The following is a 21,130-nucleotide window of genomic DNA, read 5'->3' on the forward strand; positions in this document are numbered from 1 at the left end:
TGTCATCGGAACCTCGGACTCGTCTCCGGCCATAGGCTCTGAACCGCGTGTATCCGCACCCATCGAATCTGACCGGGCGCCGATCTTAGAGTTCAGCTCCGCGGACATCTTCCAACACTCACCCCTAGGCGACATGTTAAACTCATTAAAGTCTCTCACCTTGTCAGGAGATTCTTGGCCGAACTATGTCCGGCTTGAGTGGGAAGCGGACGACGAAGAACTTTGTTACCCACCCACCACCCACTTGATAGCCACTGTCGACGATTTGACCGACATGCTTGATTTCGACTCCAAAGACATCGACGGTATGGACGACAACGCCGGAGAAGAACAGGAACCACCGCCCACAGGGCGCTGGACAGCCACCTCTTCATACGATATATACATGGTGGATACACCCAAGGAGGACAATGGCGATGACAAAAAGGATCCAGTTGAGGATAAACTTCCTGAGAAGCAGTCTAAGCACCGATGTCAGCGGCGCCGCTCTAAATCACACCATGGTCAAAATAGCGATACCGGCACAAGAGAGAATAGCACTCCGGACGATGCCGAAGACAACGAAGACCCCACCAAGCCAAGTTTCGAACAGGCTGAACGGGAAGACGGGCGAGCCAGCCCCGATGAACCCGTGAACGACGACTCGGAGGACAGCAATTACATGCCCCTCTCCGAGGACGAGGTGAGCCTCGGCGACGAAGAATTTATCGTGCCTGAGGATCCCATTGAGCAGGGGCGTTTTAAGCGCCGGCTTATAGCCATGGCAAAGAGCCTGAAGAAGAAGCAGAAACAGCTTCAAGCTGATCAAGATCTGCTCACTTATAGATGGACTGAGGTCCTGGCAGCCGAGGAATACGGACTCGAACGCCCAACCAAAAGTTACCCGAAGCGCAAATTGCTACCTCAATTCGATGAGGAGGCGCTGGAGCCAGTACTGCCAGCGCATAATGCGGCTGACTGACTACCGCGTGGCCGAGACAAAACGGCAATTCAGCCCGAACACCAGCGGGCACTGCCTCGTCGAACAAATAGAAACACAACAGCTCGGGGATATACACATGACCTGCGGTACGATTTGGAAAACAGAGCAGGACAAACCAGATCGATCTATGGATCGCGGGGGTGCGCCCCAACGCGCAATGACGGCCATCAAGCCGGATATAACAAATACAAACCTCTCCGGGCAGAATACCGCAGACCGGCTCCATCCGAGCTGCGTCCCGATGTAGCCCGACACAGAGGCGCCGCACACCCCCTATGCTTCACTGATGAAGTAATGGAGCATGAATACCCAGAAGGGTTTAAACCCGTAAACATTGAATCATACGATGGAACAACGGATCCCGCGGTATGGATCGAGGACTTCCTTCTCCATATACATATGGCCCGCGGTGATAATCTCCATGCCATCAAGTATCTCCCGCTAAAACTCAAGGGACCATCTCGGCACTGGTTGAACAGTCTGCCCGAAAACTCCATTGGCAGGTGGGATAACTTGGAGGATGCATTCCTTAAAAACTTCCAAGGCACTTATGTCCGACCTCCGGATGCTGATGACTTAAGTCACATAATCCAACAGCCCGGAGAGTCAGCCAGGAAATTCTGGACTCGGTTCCTAACTAAAAAGAACCAAATCGTCGACTGTCCGGATGCAGAAGCCCTAGCGGCCTTTAAGCATAACATTCGTGACGAGTGGCTCGCCCGACACCTCGGCCAAGAGAAGCCGAAGTCCATGGCAGCCCTTACGACGCTCATGACCCGCTTTTGCGCGGGCGAGGATAGCTGGCTAGCTCGTAGCAACAGCACCTCAAGTAAACCTGGCACTTCTGAAGCCAGGGACAGTAACGGCAAGCCCCGACGCAGTAGACACAAGCGTTGAAATAATGGTGATAACTCTGAAGACACGGCCGTCAATGCCGGATTCAGTGGCTCCAAGTCCGGTCAGCGGAAAAAGCCATTTCATAGAAACAATCCGGGCCCGTCCAATCTGGACCGCATACTTGATCGTCCATGCCTAATCCACGGCACCGCCGATAAACCAGCCAATCATACCAACAGAGAATGTTGGGTCTTCAAACAGGCCGAAAAGTTAAACGCCGAAAACAAGGAAAAGGGATCGCAAAGCGACGACGACGAGGAACCCCGGCCACCGAACACAGGGGGATAGAAGAAGTTTCCTCCCCAAGTCAAAACGGTGAATATGATATATGCTACCCATATCCCCAAAAGGGAGCGGAAGCGCGCACTAAGGGACGTCTACGCGATAGAGCCAGTCGCCCCAAAATACAACCCGTGGTCCTCCTGTCCGATCACTTTCGATCGAAGGGACCATCCGACCAGTATCCGTCACGGCGGTTCAGCCGCACTGGTGCTTGACCCTATCATTGACGGATTCCACCTCACATGCGTCCTCATGGACGGTGGTAGCAGCCTGAACCTGCTCTATCAGGATACAGTGCGCAAAATGGGTATTGATCCCTCAAGGATCAAGCCCACCAAAACCACCTTTAAAGGTGGCATACCAGGTGTAGAGGCCTACTGTACGGGCTCAGTCATACTGGAAGTGGTCTTCGGATCCCCGGATAATTTCCGAAGTGAAGAATTACTCTTCGATATCGTCCCCTTCCGCAGTGGTTATCATGCACTGCTCAGACGAACCGCATTTGCTCGTTTCAATGCGGTGCCGCACTATGCCTACCTTAAGCTCAAGATGCCCGGACCTCGCGGTGTTATAACAGTTAATGGAAATACGGAGCGCTCCCTCCGTAGTGAGGAGCACACCGCGACCCTTGCAACAGAAGTACAGAATAGACTTCTTAGGCAAAACTTCAATTCGGCAATAAAGCCCCGGACACCGTCAAGTGAGTCCGAGCTACTCTGCAATAGGACCGTCCGGCTCGTCCAGAGCTCAGCTAGCAATTCGGCCTTCGTCCCAGCCCCAATAAAGCGGTGAAATTCATGCCGCGCGTACACAACTACACACTTAAAATACCATGGGCAGGGATGGAGGCACAGCTAGACCTCGGTCCACAATGCGGCTCAACCGCTCCTGGATCCGTATACCTTCACTTTTTCTCTTTCTTCCAGGGTTTTCCTCTTCTCGAGGCCTTTTCTGATAAACCTGCTCATCGGACCCATAGCGGGACGGATACACCAAGAAAGCTAGGGGCTCGGACGTACAAGGGAATACCCAGGTGGTCTCTGCTAATGGTCGTCATGCTTATTTTAAATACCCGCATGCAGCTCGCTCTTGGTCGTGGCATGTTAAATAGCCTTATTTGCTTATTGCACTATTTGTACACATACGCCTTAACGTATCAATTAAATTACAACGAAAAATAATTTGCAGTGTCAGCTCATTACTTAACTTTTCCCTTGTCTATTTATTTATTATCAATTGTACCCGTACATTCTGGTACGCCTTAATTCGCCAGGGGCTTCATTGTACCCCATAACACGACAAGAAAGTCCGAACACTTCTACAGTACAGTTCGGCACCCCGAACTTATAGCATTATATGCATTGGCTCCGAATCATGTCTTTGGTCAACAGTTGGGTTGCCCGACTCCTGTGCTTGCTACCTTACGTTCCGCTATATCGGCTAGGGTAGTAAAGGGAGAACTACTGCGATTGTGTCCCGGTTCTTCCGAACGAGCACATCAGTAGAGAAAGCCGAAAACTGACTGTCATGATGCGGCGAGAGCTGGTCAGCTGTTGAGAGGTCACAAAATCTTTAACGATTTCTCATTATGCGATAACTAATGCATCGTGTGATGGATCGATTTTTATCCGATCAGGTGTTCTACAATACCCCAAGTTCGGTCTTCCGAACACTAGGGGCTGCGCCTACCTTTGTTTTGTCAAACTCCTATGGCTAAGTGAGGGTGATAAAGCCTTATAGTCCGATTGCCTGGTTCGTCGCGCTAAACACCTCCTTTAAGGACCAAAAATCTAGAGTAAAGAGTGTTTAGATTTATCTCGAACACCCCCGTACTTCCTACGTGGGGGCAGAAGCCGACGACTGGCCAACTCTCAGAATTAATTTAAAAACGTCCGCACAGGAGGTAATAATTCAAATAACAAGCATTATTTTACATAACGACCTTATTTCATTTTACAGCATAGGATAACATGCATACATTCATGGGAATATAATATCTTTGGCACATTGCTCCGCCACAAGGCGGGATCCCTCCAGGACACTGTCATAATACAGCTCGGGCTTGCGGTGCTCTTTCCCTTCCGGCGGTCCTTCGGTCATCAGCTTCACAGCATCCATCTTCGCTCAATGCACCTTGGCGCGAGCAAAGGCCATTCGCGCACCTTCGATGCAGACCGACGGCTTGATGGCGTCAAGCCGAGGGCAGGCACTAACCAGCCGCTTCACGAGTCCGAAGTAGCTGCGGGGAATCGCTTCGGCAGGCCATAGCTGGATAATCAAATCCTTGAGGGCTAGTTCGGCCGCCCTATGTAGCTCTACCAGCTGCTTCAGCTGATCGGTAAAGGGTACTGGGTATTCTGGCGCAAGATATTGCGACCAGAACAGCTTCTCTGTAGAGCTCCCCTCTTCGGCTTGGTAGAATTGTGCGGCGTCAGACACGCTGCGCGGCAGATCCGCAAACACCCCTGGAGAACTCCGAATCCGGGTCAGTAAACGAAATCTTTCTTTCGCATATTTGCTCTGCATAATAAAGGCCTTACCCGCTGCGATCTTTCAGGCCTCCTGGATTTCCTGGAAGGCGCCTTGGGCTTCAGCCCGGGCACCGTGTGCGGATTGGTGAGCCTTGGTGAGTTCGGACTCTTGATCCTTTATACTCTGCTCCAAGGTCTTGCACTTCTTTATGGCTTCTTGGAGCTCTTGTTGAACTTCAATGACCCGGGCCTCGTGGTTTTCACGAGTGGCCTGCTCCTTGGCCGCCTTCTTCTCGGCCTCGGCTACCGCCTTCTTAAGAGCCTCGACTTCGGTCGCCGCTCCTACTACATATCACGACATTTTTCAGTCACAATAACTATTCACTTGTATTTAAATACAAACAAAGTTATCCCATACCTTCGTTATCTTCCGATTGCCTTTTTACTTGGCCGAGTTCCTTTTAGGCCCGCTCCAGTCTCTGCTTCAGTCGGAGACCTCCGCAGTATGAGAGGTTGCAGTCAATAACGATGCCTAATCATTCACATAGGTATTTCCTAAGTAGTCTCCTGCGAAATATATTTGATCCTCTGTCCGGCTTTCTTTTTGAAACACCGAAGAGTGTTGGAAATATGCCCTAGAGGCAATAATAAAATGGTTATTATTATATTTCCTTGTTCATGATAATTGTCTGTTGTTCATGCTATAATTGTATTAACTGGAAACCGTAATACATGTGTGAATACATAGACCACAACATGTCCCTAGTAAGCCTCTAGTTGACTAGCTCGTTGATCAATAGATGGTTATGGTTTCCTGACCATGGACATTGGATGTCATTGATAACGGGATCACATCATTAGGAGAATGATGTGATGGACAAGACCCAATCCTAAGCATAGCACAAGATCATGTAGTTCGTTTTGCTAGAGCTTTTCTAATGTCAAGTATCATTTCCTTAGACCATGAGATTGTGCAACTCCCTGATACCGTAGGAATGCTTTGGGTGTACCAAACATCACAACGTAACTGGGTGGCCATAAAGGTGCACTACAGGTATCTCCGAAAGTGTCTGTTGGGTTGGCACGAATCGAGACCGGGATTTGTCACTCCGTGTAAACGGAGAGGTATCTCTGGGCCCACTCGGTAGGACATCATCATAATGTGCACAATGTGACCAAGGAGTTGATCACGGGATGATGTGTTACGGAACGAGTAAAGAGACTTGTCGGTAACGAGATTGAACAAGGTATCGGGATACCGACGATCGAATCTCGGGCAAGTACTATACCGGTAGACAAAGGAAATTGTATACGGGATTGATTGAATCCTCGACATCGTGGTTCATCCGATGAGATCATCGAGGAGCATGTGGGAGCCAACATGGGTATCCAGATCCCGCTGTTGGTTATTGACCGGAGAGTCGTCTCGGTCATGTCTGCATGTCTCCCGAACCCGTAGGGTCTACACACTTAAGGTTCGGTGACGCTAGGGTTGTAGAGATATTAGTATGCGGTAACCCGAAAGTTGTTCGGAGTCCCGGATGAGATCCCGGACGTCACGAGGAGTTCCGGAATGGTCCGGAGGTAAAGATTTATATATGGGAAGTCTTGTTTTGGTCGCCGGAAAAGTTTCGCGCATTATCGGTATTGTACCGGGAGTGCCGAAAGGGGTCCGGGGGTCCACCAAGGGGTCCACCTGCCCCGGGGGGGGGGGCACATGGGCTGTGGGGTGTGCGCCTTGGCCTATATGGGCCAAGGGAACCAGCCCCAAGAGGCCCATGCGCCAAGAGATAAGGTAAAGGGAGAGTCCTAAAGGGGGAAGGCACCTCCTAGGTGCCTTGGGGAGGATGGACTCCTCCCTGGCCGCACCCTTCCTTGGAGGAAGGGCCAAGGCTGCGCCCCCCCTCTCCCTTGGCCCTATATATAGTGGGGGGAAGGGAGGGCAGCCGACCCCAAGCCATGGCGCCTCCCTCTCCCTCCCGTGACACATCTCCCTCCTCCCCGCTTGCGCTTGGCGAAGCCCTGCTGGGATCCCGCTACTTCCACCACCACGCCGTCGTGCTGCTGGATCTCCATCAACCTCTCCTCCCCTTGCTGGATCAAGAAGGAGGAGACGTCGCTGCTCCGTACGTGTGTTGAACGCGGAGGTGCCGTCCGTTCGGCGCTAGGATCATCGGTGATTTGGATCACGACGAGTACGACTCCATCAACCCCGTTCTCTTGAACGCTTCCGCTCGCGATCTACAAGGGTATGTAGATGCACTCCTCCCCTCTCGTTGCTAGCATCTCCTAGATTGATCTTGGTGACACGTAGGAAAATTTTGAATTTCTGCTACGTTCCCCAACAGTGGCATCATGAGCCAGGTCTATGCGTAGATTCTATGCACGAGTAGAACACAAAGTAGTTGTGGGCGATGATTTGTTCAATTTGCTTACCGTTACTAGTCTTATCTTGATTCGGCGGCATTGTGGGATGAAGCGGCCCGGACCGACCTTACACGTACTCTTACGTGAGACAGGTTCCACCGACTGACATGCACTTGATGCATAAGGTGGCTAGCGGGTGTCTGTCTCTCCCACTTTAGTTGGATCGGATTCGATGAAAAGGGTCCTTATGAAGGGTAAATAGCAATTGGCATATCACCGTTGTGGCTTTTGCGTAGGTAAGAAACGTTCTTGCTAGAAACCCATAGCAGCCACGTAAAACATGCAACAACAATTAGAGGACGTCTAACTTGTTTTTGCAGGGTATGCTATGTGATGTGATATGGCCAAAAGGATGTGATGAATGATATATGTGATGTATGAGATTGATCATGTTCTTGTAATAGGAATCACGACTTGCATGTCGATGAGTATGACAACCGGCAGGAGCCATAGGAGTTGTCTTAATTTATTGTATGACCTGCGTGTCAATGAAAACGCCATGTAATTACTTTACTTTATTGCTAACCGTTAGCCATAGTAGTAGAAGTAATAGTTGGCGAGACAACTTCATGAAGACACGATGATGGAGATCATGATGATGGAGATCATGGTGTCATGCCGGTGACGAAGGTGATCATGCCGCGCCTCGAAGATGGAGATCAAAGGCGCAAGATGATATTGGCCATATCACGTCACTTTATGATTTGCATGTGATGTTTGTCATGTTTACATCTTATTTGCTTAGAACGACGGTAGCATAAATAAGATGATCCCTCACTAAAATTTCAAGAGACGTGTTCCCCCTAACTGTGCACCGTTGCGAAGGTTCGTTGTTTCGAAGCACCACGTGATGATCGGGTGTGATAGATTCTAACGTTCGAATACAACGGGTGTTGACGAGCCTAGCATGTACAGACATGGCCTCGGAACACATGCGAAACACTTAGGTTGACTTGACGAGCCTAGCATGTACAGACATGGCCTCGGAACACAAGAGATCGAAAGGTCGAACATGAGTCGTATAGTAGATGCGATCAACATGGAGATGTTCACCGATGATGACTAGTCCGTCTCACGTGATGATCGGACACGGCCTAGTTTGACTCGGATCATGTATCACTTAGATGACTAGAGGGATGTCTATCTGAGTGGGAGTTCATTAAATAATCAGATGAACTTAATTATCATGAACATAGTCAAAAGGTCTTTGCAAATTATGTCATAGCTTACGCTTTAGTTCTACTGTTTAAGATATGTTCCTAGAGAAAATTTAGTTGAAAGTTGATAGTAGCAATTATGCGGACTGGGTCCGTAAACTGAGGATTGTCCTCATTGCTGCACAGAAGGCTTATGTCCTTAATGCACCGCTCGGTGTGCTGAACCTCAGCGTCGTCTGTAGATGTTGCGAAACATCTGACATACACGTTTTGATGACTACGTGATAGTTCAGTGCGTAATGCTAACGGTTTAGAATTGTGGCACCAAAGACGTTTTTGAAACGTCGCAGAACATATGAGATGTTCCGAAGACTGAAATTGGGATTTCAGACTAGTGCCCACGTCAAGAGGTATGAGACCTCTGACAAGTTTCTTAAGCCTGCAGACTAAGGGAGAAAAGCTCAATCATTGAGCATGTGCTCAGATTGTCTGAGTACCACAATCGCTTGAATCGAGTGGGAGTTAATCTTCCAGATGAGATAGTGATGGTTCTCCATAGTCACTGCCACCAAGCTATTAGAGCTTCGTGATGAACTATAACATATCAGGGATAGATATGATGATCCTTGAGCTATTCGCGATGTTTGACACCGTAAAAGTAGAAATCAAATAGGAGCATCAATTGTTGATGGTTAGTAAAACCACTAGTTTCAAGAAGGGCAAGGGCAAAAAGGGATACTTCATGAAACGGCAAATCATTTGCTGCTCTAGTGAAGAATCCCAAGGTTGAACCCAAACCCGAGACTAAGTGCTTCTGTAATGAGGGAAACAGTCACTGAAGCAGAACTGCCCTAGATACTTGGTAGATGAGAAGGCAGGCAAGGTCGACAGAAGTATATTGGATATACATTATATGAATGTGTACTTTACTAGTACTCCTAGTAGCACCAGGGTATTAGATACCGGTTCGGTTGCTAAGTGTTAGTAACACGAAATAAAAGCTGCGGAATAAACGGAGACTAGCTAAAGGTGAGATGACGATATGTGTTGGAAGTGTTTCCAAGGTTGATGTGATCAAGCATCGCATGCTCCCTCTACCATCGAGATTGGTGTTAAACCTAAATAATTGTTATTTGGCGTTTGCGTTGAGCATAAACATGATTGGATTATGTTTATCGCAATACGGTTATTCATTTAAGGAGAATAATGGTTACTTTGTTTATTTGAATAATACCTTCAATGGTCTTGCACCTAAAATAAATCTCGATCGTAGTGATACACATGTTCGTGCCAAAAAGATATAAAATAGTAATGATAGTACCACATACTTGTGGCACTGCCATTTGAGTCATATTGGTATAGAACGCATGAAGAAGCTCCATGTAGATGGATCTTTGGACTCACTCGTTTTGAAAAGATTGAGACATGCGAACCATGTCTATTGGTATATATGCATGAAGAAACTCCATGCAGATGGATCGTTTGGACTCACTTGATTTTGAATCACTTGAGACATGCAAATCATACCACATGGGCAAGATGACTGAAAGGCCTCGTTTTCAGTAAGATGGAACAAGAAAGCAACTTGTTGGAAGTAATACATTTTGATGTGTGCAGTCCAATGAGTGCTGAGGCATGCAGTGGATATCGTTATGTTCTTGCTTCACAGATGATTTGAGTAGATGCTGAGTATATTTGCTTAATGAAACACAAGTCTGAATTATTGAAAGGTTCAAGTGATTTCAGAGTGAAGTTGAAGATCGTCGTGACAAGAGGATAAAATGTCTATGATATGATCATAGAGATGAATATCTGAGTTACGAGTTTGGCACACAATTAAGACATTGTGGAAAGTGTTTCACAATTAATACAGCCTGGAACACCATAGTGTGATGGTGTGTCCGAACATCATAACTGCACCCTATTGGATATGGTGCATACCATGATGTCTCTTATCAAATTACCACTATCGTTTATGGGTTAGGCATTAGAGACAACCGCATTCACTTTAAATAGGGCACCACGCAATTCCGTTGAGACGACACCGTATGAACTATGGTTTAGAGAAGCCTAAGCTGTCGTTTCTTAAAAGTTTGGGGTGCGACGCTTATGTGAAAAAGTTTTAGGCTGATAAGCTCGAACCCAGAGCGGATAAATGCATCTTCATAGAATACCCAAAACAGTTGGGTATACCTCCTATTTCAGATCCGGAAGCAAGGTGATTGTTTCTAGAAACAGGTCCTTTCTCGAGGAAAAGTTTCTCTCGAAAGAATTGAGTGGGAGGATGGTGGAGACTTGATGAGGTTATTGAACCGTCACTTCAACTAGTGTGTAGCAGGGCACAGGAAGTTGTTCCTGTGGCACCTACACCAATTGAAGTGGAAGCTTATGATAGTGATCATGAAACTTCGGATCAAGTCACTACCAAACCTCGTAGGTCGACAAGGATGCGTACTACTTCAGAGTGGTACGTAATCCTGTCTTGGAAGTCATGTTGCTAGACAACAATGAACCTACGAGCTATGGAGAAGCGATGGTGGGCCCGGATTTCGACGAATGGCTCGAGGCCATAAAATCCGAGAGAGGATCCATGTATAAAACAAAGTATAGACTTTGGAAGAACTACTTGATGGTCGTAAGGCTATTGGGTGCAGATGGATTTTAAAAGGAAGACAGACAATAATGGTAAGTGTCACCATTAAGAAAGCTCGACTTGTCGTTAAGATGTTTTCCGGCAAGTTCAAGGAGTTGACTGCGATGAGACTTTCTCACTCGTAGCGATGCTAAGAGTCTGTTGGAATTGTATTAGCAGTTACTGCATTATTTATGAAATCTTGCAGATAGGATGTCAAAACATTGTTTCCTCGACGATTTTCTTGAGGAAAGGTTGTATGTGATACAACCAAAAGGTTTTGTCAATCCTGAAAGATGCTAACAAGTATTCAAAGCTCCAGCAATCCTTCTAAGGATTGGAGTAAGCATCTCGGAGTTGGAATGTACACTTTGATGAGATGATCAAAGATTTTGGGTTTATACAAAGTTCATGAGAAACTTTTGTTTCCAAAGAAGTGAGTGGGAGCACTATAGAATTTCTGATGAGTATATGTTGTTGACATATTGTTGATCAGAAATGATGTAGAATTTCCGGAAAGCATACAGGGTTATTTGAAAAGTGTTTTTTTAATGGAAAACCTGGATTAAGCTACTTGAACATTGAGCATCAAGATCTATAAGGATAGATCAAAAACGCTTAATAGTACTTTCAAATGAATACATACCGTGACAAGATTTTGAAGGAGTTCAAAATAGATCAGCAAAGAAGGAGTTCTTGGCTGTGTTACAAGGTGTGAGTATTGAGTAAGACTCAAGACCTGACCACAGCAGAAGAGAGAGAAAGGACGAAGGTCGTCCCCTATGCTTTAGACGTAGGCTCTACAATATGCTATGCTGTGTACCGCACCTGAAGTGTGCCTTACCATGAGTTAGTCAAGGGGTACAATAGTGATCCGGGAATGGATCACATGACAGCGGTCGAACTTGTCCTTAGTATCTAGTGGACTAAGGAATTTTCTCGATTATGGAGGTGGTAAAAGAGTTCGTCGTAAAGGGTTACGTCGATGCAACTTTGACACTAATCCGGATGACTCTGAGTAGTAAACCGGATTCGTATAGTAGAGCAGTTATTTGGAATAGCTCCAAGTAGCGCGTGGTAGCTGCATCTACAGGATGACATAGAGATTTATAAAGCGCACACGGATCTGAAAGGTTCAGACCCGTTGACTAAAACCTCTCTCGTAAGCATAACATGATCAAACCCTAGAACTCATTGAGTGTTAATCACATGGTGATGTGAACTAGATTATTGACTCTAGTAAACTCTTGGGTATTAGTCACATGGCGATGTGAACTTTGAGTGTTAATCACATGGTGATGTGAACTAGATTATTGACTCTAGTGCAAGTGGGAGACTGTTGGAAATATGCCCTAGAGGCAATAATAAAATGGTTATTATTATATTTCCTTGTTCATGATAATTGTCTATTGTTCATGCTATAATTGTATTAACTGGAAACCGTAATACATGTGTGAATACATAGACCACAACATGTCCCTAGTAAGCCTCTAGTTGACCAGCTCGTTGATCAATAGATGGTTATGGTTTCCTGACCATGGACATTGGATGTCATTGATAACGGGATCACATAATTAGGAGAATGATGTGATGGACAAGACCCAATCCTAAGCATAGCACAAGATCGTGTAGTTCGTTTTGCTAGAGCTTTTCTAATGTCAAGTATCATTTCCTTAGACCATGAGATTGTGCAACTCCCGGATACCGTAGGAGTGCTTTGGGTGTACCAAACGTCACAACGTAACTGGGTGGCCATAAAGGTGCACTACAGGTATCCCCGAAAGTGTCTGTTGGGTTGGCACGAATCGAGACTGGGATTTGTCACTCCGTGTAAACGGAGAGGTATCTCTGGGCCCACTTGGTAGGACATCATCATAATGTGGACAATGTGACCAAGGAGTTGATCACGGGATGATGTGTTACAGAACGAGTAAAGAGACTTGCCGGTAACGAGATTGAACAAGGTATCGGGATACCGACGATCGAATCTCGGGCAAGTACTATACCGGTAGACAAAGGGAATTGTATACGGGATTGATTGAATCCTCGACATCGTGGTTCATCCGATGAGATGATCGAGGAGCATGTGGGAGCCAACATGGGTATCCAGATCCCGCTGTTGGTTATTGACCGGAGAGTCGTCTCGGTCATGTCTACGTGTCTCCCGAACCCGTAGGGTCTACACACTTAAGGTTCGGTGACGCTAGGGTTGTAGAGATATTAGTATGCGGTAACCCGAAAGTTGTTCGGAGTCCCGGATGAAATCCCGGACGTCACGAGGAGTTCCGGAATGGTCCGGAGGTAAAGATTTATATATGGGAAGTCTTGTTTTGGTCGCCGGAAAAGTTTCGCGCATTATCGGTATTGTACCGGGAGTGCCGAAAGGGGTCCGGGGGTCCACCTGCCCCGGGGGGGCCACATGGGCTGTGGGGTGTGCGCCTTGGCCTATATGGGCCAAGGGAACCAGCCCCAAGAGGCCCATGCGCCAAGAGATAAGGTAAAGGGAGAGTCCTAAAGGGGGAAGGCACCTCCTAGGTGCCTTGGGGAGGATGGACTCCTCCCTGGCCGCACCCTTCCTTGGAGGAAGGGCCAAGGCTGCGCCCCCCCTCTCCCTTGGCCCTATATATAGTGGGGGGAAGGGAGGGCAGCCGACCCCAAGCCCTGGCGCCTCCCTCTCCCTCCCGTGACACATCTCCCTCCTCCCCGCTTGCGCTTGGCGAAGCCCTGCCGGGATCCCGCTACTTCCACCACCACGCCGTCGTGCTGCTGGATCTCCATCAATCTCTCCTCCCCCCTTGCTGGATCAAGAAGGAGGAGACGTCGCTGCTCCGTACGTGTGTTGAACGCGGAGGTGCCGTCCGTTCGACGCTAGGATCATCGGTGATTTGGATCACGACGAGTACGACTCCATCAACCCCGTTCTCTTGAACGCTTCCGCTCGCGATCTACAAGGGTATGTAGATGTACTCCTCCCCTCTCGTTGCTAGCATCTCCTAGATTGATCTTGGTGACACGTAGGAAAATTTTGAATTTCTGCTACGTTCTCCAACAAAGAGTGTATCAGGGGCTACTATCTATATTATGACATTCTTTTAACTTCATTACTTACCTCAAAGCCTGTTAGAAGGCTGGTGCAGGCCTTGGTCAGCCCGCTTTTTGCGGACTGGACCTTCTCAATCACCGCACCCATAAGGGTACGGTGCTCTTCAACGATGGAAGCGCTTTGCAGCGCCGCCATTAAAGTATCCGGCACCTCTGGGTGGACTGAGGTCACCGGTGGAATAGGCGCACCACCTTCTGTTGAAGAAGGTTGCTGGCCTGATTTCGGAGCCGTATTGGTCTCCGGAGTTGTCTCTGGCTGGGGGCCGAATTCAGGACGGCCCCCGCCTTCGGCATCCATGGGTGTCTGCTCCCCCATGTGTCCGGTCGCCGAGGTTTGACCTTCCGGTGCCACCTCAACGGTCTCCTGAGCTTCGCCCTGGCCTGGGCCCCTTTGGGACGACACCTCAGTATTGCCCACGCCTCTGGGGGAGGAGGCCGCCGGGAGGGTCTCGCTGTCCATCGCATCCGGGTCCAACGAATCTTCTAACGAAGATCGCTCAATGTCGGACCCGGCCGGACTGCAGAATATGTGACTCAATACATTAATGCTATGCAAAGGTGAGACTGGATATATGGATGTGTCCGGGTTTCTTTGTACTCACGATTTGGCCAGGGGCTTGACCCTGGGTTCCCACTCCGGGCTGCTGTCGGTAGCTGCGGTGGATTCGTCTGGAAGGGAGGCTTTCCCCTTCTTAGACGTTTCGGCCTCCAAACGTGTGGAGGCCGCCCTCTTCTTTCTCCCCCTCGCAGGGGGAACTGGCTTTCCTCTTCTTCCTCCTCCTCTTCCTCGTCTTTTTCGGCGGAGGAGTGGGCCTCGGTGTCTTCGGACATCACGTCTGAAGTACCCTTGCGACGAATCCCGCCCCTGGTCTCCTTGGCCTCCTTCTTGGCCTTTTTCTTCGGCGCCTTATATGGCGCCGGGACCAGCATCTTCATCAGAAGTGGGCCGGCTTGTTCTTCAGGCAGCGGAGCCGGACAGTAGATCTGCTCTGCCTTCTTCGTCCAGCCCTGGGAGAATCGTTAGGGAAATATTAGGTGTTTTCCCCAAGGTATACAAATAAAGGATACACCTTGAAAACATATAAAGACTTACCGAACTTGCAGGGCGGGACAATTTGTGCCCGCGATCCTCGGTGGTGTCCGGCCACGACTTGCCGGGATTGAATAGCACCTTCCAGATGTCTTCGTGCGTCGTGCCGAAGAACTCCAGCAAGGTTTGGTGCTTGGCCGGATCAAACTCCCATAGATTGCAAGTCCGGCGTTGACAGGGAAGGATCCGGCGAACTAGCATCACTTGGACCACATCGACAAGTTTGATATTCTTGTCCTCCATGCTCTTGATACGCGCTTGGAGCGTCGTCAGCCCGTCTGACGGAGACCAGTTTAGGCCCTTTTCGGGCCAGGACATGAGCCGCAGTGGGGCCCCGGACCGGAACTCGGGGGCAGCGGTCCATTTGGTGCCGCGTGGCTCCGTAACATAAAACCACTGCTGTTGCCAACCCTTGACGGACTCGTTGAATTTACCTGATGGCCATTTGACGTTCGGCATCTTGCTCACCATGGCTCCTCCGCACTCAGCGTGTTCGCCGCCTACCACCTTTGGCTTCACGTTGAAAATTTTAGCCACAGTCCGAAGTGTGGCGGGATGCCGAGGAAGGCCTCACACACGACGATGAATGTCGAGATGTTGAGGAAGGAATTGGGGGATAGGTCATGGAAATCTATCCCGTAGTAGTACATAAGGCCGCGAACAAATGGGTGGAGGGGAAACCCCAGCCCGCGGACGAAGTGAGCGAGGAATACAACCCTCTCGTGGGGTTCTAGAGTAGGGACGATCTGTCTTGCCGCCGGGAGACGGTGTGCGATCTTCTTGGCCAGGTATCCGGCCTCCCGGAGTTTCTTGATATACTTCTCCTTGACGGAGGAGGTCATTCACTTGCCTTGTGCTCCGGATCCAGACATGTTGGAGTGCTTTTTGGGCGGAAGAGATGGGTGCTTGGGCGCTGGAGCTCGAGAATGAATGAGCAGAGGAAGAAGAGGGCGTGGGTGAAAGAGGGGAATCCTTATCCCTTTATAAAAGCAGTAAAAATCATGCGCCTCCCCACTCGCCCTAAAGCTCGCTTATTTTCCAAGCGCCGTGCTGATGGCACGGTTGGGTTACCCATGCCCGCATTGATGAGAATCCCGTGATAAGGGACACGATCTCTGCTTTGACAAGACGTGCCGATAAAACCGCGCCCCGAGATACGGAGGGGCAGGATAAAAACGGTTCGAATAAAGACTGGGCCGTGGCGTGATGTCACGCTATGAGTTGTCAGCATATTGGACTCGTGGGATATTATACTCTCTACAGTGGTATGCGGAATTTGTTTTGCAGAGCCGGACACGATTCTTATGTTCAAGATCTACTTTGGAGTATTCGGAGAAGGAACCCGCCTTGCAATGCCGAAGACAATTTGCGCGCCAGACTCATCGTCATTGAAGCCTGGTTCAGGAGCTACTGAGGGAGTCCCGGATTAAGGGGTCCTCGGACAGCCGGACTATATGCATATGCCGGACTGCTGGGCTATGAAGATACAAGATAGAAGACTTCGTCCCATGTCCGGATGGGACTCCCCTTTGCGTGGAAGGCAAGCTTGGCGATTCGGATATGAAGATTCCTTTCTCTGTAACCGACTCTATGTAACCCTAGCCTCTTCGGGTGTCTATATAAACCGGAGGGTTTAGTCCGTAGGACAAGGAACAATCATAATCATAGGCTAGCTTCTAGGGTTTAGCCTCTGCGATCTCGTGGTAGATCAACTCTTGTAATACTCATATCATCAAGATCAATCAAGCAGGAAGTAGGGTATTATCTCCATCGAGAGGGCCCGAACCTGGGTAAACATTGTGTCCCCCGCCTCCTGTTACCATTAGCCTTAGACGCACAGTTCGGGACCCCCTACCCGAGATCCGCCGGTTTTGATACCGACAATGATGTCTCAAAAGGATGTGAGGGACGAGAAAAAGCGACAAGTAAGGACGAGCAAATGAAGCAATACCTAGAGCTTCAAAGGAAGAAGCTTGAGATGGAGGAGGCGGCCAAGAAGAGGAAGATCGACATGGAGGAGGCGTCTCGGCAAAGGCAGCTCCACATCGAGGCCGCCAACGTCACGGCCAGGCAGAGGTAGCTCGTCATCGAGGCCACCAACGCCGCAACCAAAGCAAAGGAGGTGGCCCTAGCGATCATGAGCATGGACTTGAGCAAGATGAGCGAGAAGACGAGGAGCTGGTTCGAGGCCAGACAGAAGGAGATGTTCGACGCCGACGGCCTGAACTAGGTCGTCTATTCAGCCATGGCTGTTCTTTTGGAGGCTGGCATGGGTGCCGGCCGCTGGCTGTGTGCCGGCGAGAAACCTATTTCATTTTGAGGGCTGGCTGTGTTGCCGGCCGCTGGGTTTGTTGCCGGCGACAAAACTATTCATTTTGAAGGCTGGCTCTGTTGCTGGCCGCTGGCTGTGTTGCCGGCGAGGACTTGTAGGGGGGCGCTGGCTGTGTTGCCGGCGAGGACGTGTAGTGGCCGCTGGCTGTGTTGCCTGCGAGGACGTGTAGTGGCCGCTGGCTGTGTTGCCGGCGTGAACTGGGGCGTGCTTTCAAATATTGGCCTTTCAAAAATGATGCGGACAGGATGGGGCCAAAGGATGCGTCCGCGCGTTGGGTGCACGGCCGCCGCATCTCAGGATAGGTCCGGACACGACCTCATTGTTCTACCCAAACGGATAGAATCCAGACAAAACGGGCGTCCGTTTGGGGTCGTGCGCTGGAGTTGGCCTTACGCATTAGTTTTACGTAATCCTTACGCACTAGTTCAATTGGCGGTCAGTTATTCGCAAGTTTTTCTCACGGCGGTTATCGGCTCTCTCGTACGTAGCTTTTTCGTAGGAGTTCGTTCGTAGGATTAGCAGTTTTGGACTGACTACCGAACCGAGGCTACAAAGATAAGAACCAGCAGTCCGGTACAGTACGCGCAAAGAGGAACCCAGTGGTCTTCCAGGGATTGAGCTTCTCCTCGGATGCTGATTCCAGTACGAGCAGGAGCAAGGGTAACGGGCACAAGGGCCAGGAGCGTGAGCAGCAACAGCCGCATTTTAGCAAGCTCGGCAACCACGCTACGTCAGAGTATTTGGCCACGATGATGGAGAATGTTTCACGAGGACTGCCAGCCGTCGTTGCCGTCTAACAGTAGCGTTGCGGCGTACATGGCGGATGGTCAGCTGAGTAATGTGGTCATCACGACGGGGCCGCGCAGCTCCGATATGGTTCCAGTCACGCAGGACTTATCCTCGGACGCGTAGATGTCGGACGACTAGTTTACCCTCGATAAACGGACTGCTTGTGATCTACTCCCTCCGTCCCATATACGCTTTTATATGCATGCTACAGACTGGCAGAAGCTGGATGGTGAGGACAAGGCACGTGATGACATGGAGGAGGAGAAGGACCAGACCACTAGCAATGGGGTGCCGGGGAGTTGAGGGTGCCGCAGGTGGCGCCCCATCAGAAGCAACGAGTATTGTAAGTTGAAACTGCAGGGCCGGGCAGGAACTCCCGGATAGTTCGTGATCTTGTGAGCTTGGTGCAAGCTCATTCGCCATGCATCATTTTTTATGTGAAATAGGCAGTCGAAAGTTAGGATGAAGAGATATCGCTCCAGTCTAGGTCTATGAGGTTTTGATGCTATTGATAGTAATAGTCTTAGCGGTGGTCTTGCTTTTCTTCATGGTTCTTTTGATGAGGTCATTTATAGTCAACAATCGTTCGGTTTTATTGATCCTCGCTATCCTAACCATGTCTATCGCTTGCATAAGTCCTTGTATGGTCTTAAGCAAGCCTCTCGGTTTCAGAGGTTTGACACCTATGCCTGCTCTGTGGGCTTCATTGAGTCCAAGTCTGATGCTTCCTTGTTCACTCTTCATAAGGAACACGCTACCGCATACTTACTTCTATATATATGTCGACGACATCATATTTACTGCCTCCTCTCCTTCTACTCCTACATCCATTATCACTTCCTTTGCTAAAGAATTTGCAATGAAAGATCTTGGACCTCTTCACCACTTTCTAGCATTTCTGTTTCTCGAACACCTAGTAGCCTACATCTCTCCCAACAACAGTATTTCCTAGATATTCTCTCCCGAGCTGGCATGAGTGATTGTAACCCCGTTTCTAGCCCAGTAGACACTAAAGCCAAACTTTCATCAACCGTTGGTTCTACTATTCCTGATCATTCTTTATATCGTAGTCTTGTTGGTGCCCTTCAATACACCACTCTCACTCGACCAGACATAGCCTATGTTGTTCAACAAGTGCGCCTTCACATGCGTGATCCTCAAGAACCTCATCTTCTTCTCATTAAACGCATTCTCCGGTACCTCAAAGGCACACTTGACCTTGGCCGGGCACTTCATGGCTCTTCCTCTCATAACCTCATTGCCTATTCAGATGCCGATTGGGTTGGTTGCCCGGACACCAGGTGCTCCACTTCTGGGTTTTGCATGTTTTTTGGTGACAATCTGATCTCATGGTCTTCTCGGCGGCAGAACACAGTTTCACGATCGAGTGCAGAGGCTGAGTACCGCGTTGTTACTGCTGCCGTGCCCGACTCCTGTTGGGTTCGTTAGTTATTACAAGAGCTTCATCGACCTGTCACCAGTGCCACCACTGTGTTCTGTGACAATGTTAGTGTCGTTTATCTTGCTCACAATCCAGTACAACATTGACGGACCAAACACATCGAGCTCGGCATTCATTTCGTGCGTGAGAAGGTTGATGTCGGTGTCATCCGAGTTCTGCATGTTCCATCTTCGTCGCAGTATGCTGATATATTCACGAAAGGCCTACCAACTGCATTATTTCATGAGTTTTGCACTTGCGCGTGGGCCTTGCGTTTGAACTTGGCGCCGCCTCCTGTGTGTTCTACTCCTTGTCGCTGACAATCCTATCCCTGCATTTTACAATTTCTGAATTGAGGAACAAAATTGCATAGTCTCAAATAGCTTAGCGGTTGTATGTGCATCTTCACTCTACTATCCGTGCATCTAAACTCACTATATATGCTTGCATTTTTGCAAAAGGAAGGAATAGAACGGCAAGATCCTACGTTAAGCCGCCGCCGAGCTCCGAGGACGGCACTACGTGGTACGAGCGGTTTAACCCTTCGCGCCGCTGGCAGATCGTCATTGGCGTCGGGGTTCACCTGCTGGCTGTCGTCGCCGCGGCGGTAGCCTGCTGCTACTGCCGGCGGGAGGGCCACCGCCAGCGGGCGGCGGCAACAAGTAGGCAGCGGGTTCACCGGGTCGACGCCACCATCTTCGATGCAGCGGCACCAACTCCGGCATCCCAGTGAGAGGCATATCACCATCTGCGAGGCCTCCCTCAACTCTACACCTTTCCAGGCAATAACCAAGCCTCCCCTCGCTATATATGGACTTTCTAGGCGGTTATCCGGGAAGACACGGTTCTAAAATATCATTCGGGAATGTACTAAATAGGTCTGGTAGTTCTTGAGGAGCTCTTGCAAAAAAGATACCAATGAAATTTAGTTTTACTATGCCTTTACGGAGTTCGCAACTAGTTGAAGTGGGGTGAGAGTGTGGGTGATTAATCTCGAGCAGTGGTGGAGCTATGTGTGCTTATGGGGGGCGGTGCCCCCCCCCCCCTCCCCAGCCTTAGGAAAATGTGTGAAGGATTATTTTTAGAGAGCTTAGATGAGAAAAAAAGTAGCATGTGGCCCCCTCAAGTCCGCATGTTTTACCATCCCCCTCCCCCCCCCCCCCCCCCCCCCCCCCCCCCCGCCCCGGAACTTTTTTCTTTTTGGATCATGCAGGAGGACTGCATGTATTATATTAAAGAGAGGGAGAAATACACGACCAACGACCATCAGAGTTACAACAAGGACAACCTAAACTTCTGCAACAAAAAGACCCAAAGCCCTGACCACCAAAACTGTCTACAAAAACCTCAACCAGAATGAAACCGCAAACCGCAAACAAAAAGACCCAAAGCCCCCACCCCCCTCCCCCGGAACTTCCTCTCTAGCTCTGCCACTGCTCTCGAGTCTCGACTACTGCGGCCTCTGAAGTCTCCCAGCCGGCTGCCTCCTTCCTCTCTTCGGCCTTGTTTGTTTGGGCTGCAGATTCTA

This window comes from Triticum aestivum, chromosome 6D, assembly GCF_018294505.1.
Source record: "Triticum aestivum cultivar Chinese Spring chromosome 6D, IWGSC CS RefSeq v2.1, whole genome shotgun sequence".
NCBI classification, from domain to species: Eukaryota; Viridiplantae; Streptophyta; class Magnoliopsida; order Poales; family Poaceae; genus Triticum; species Triticum aestivum.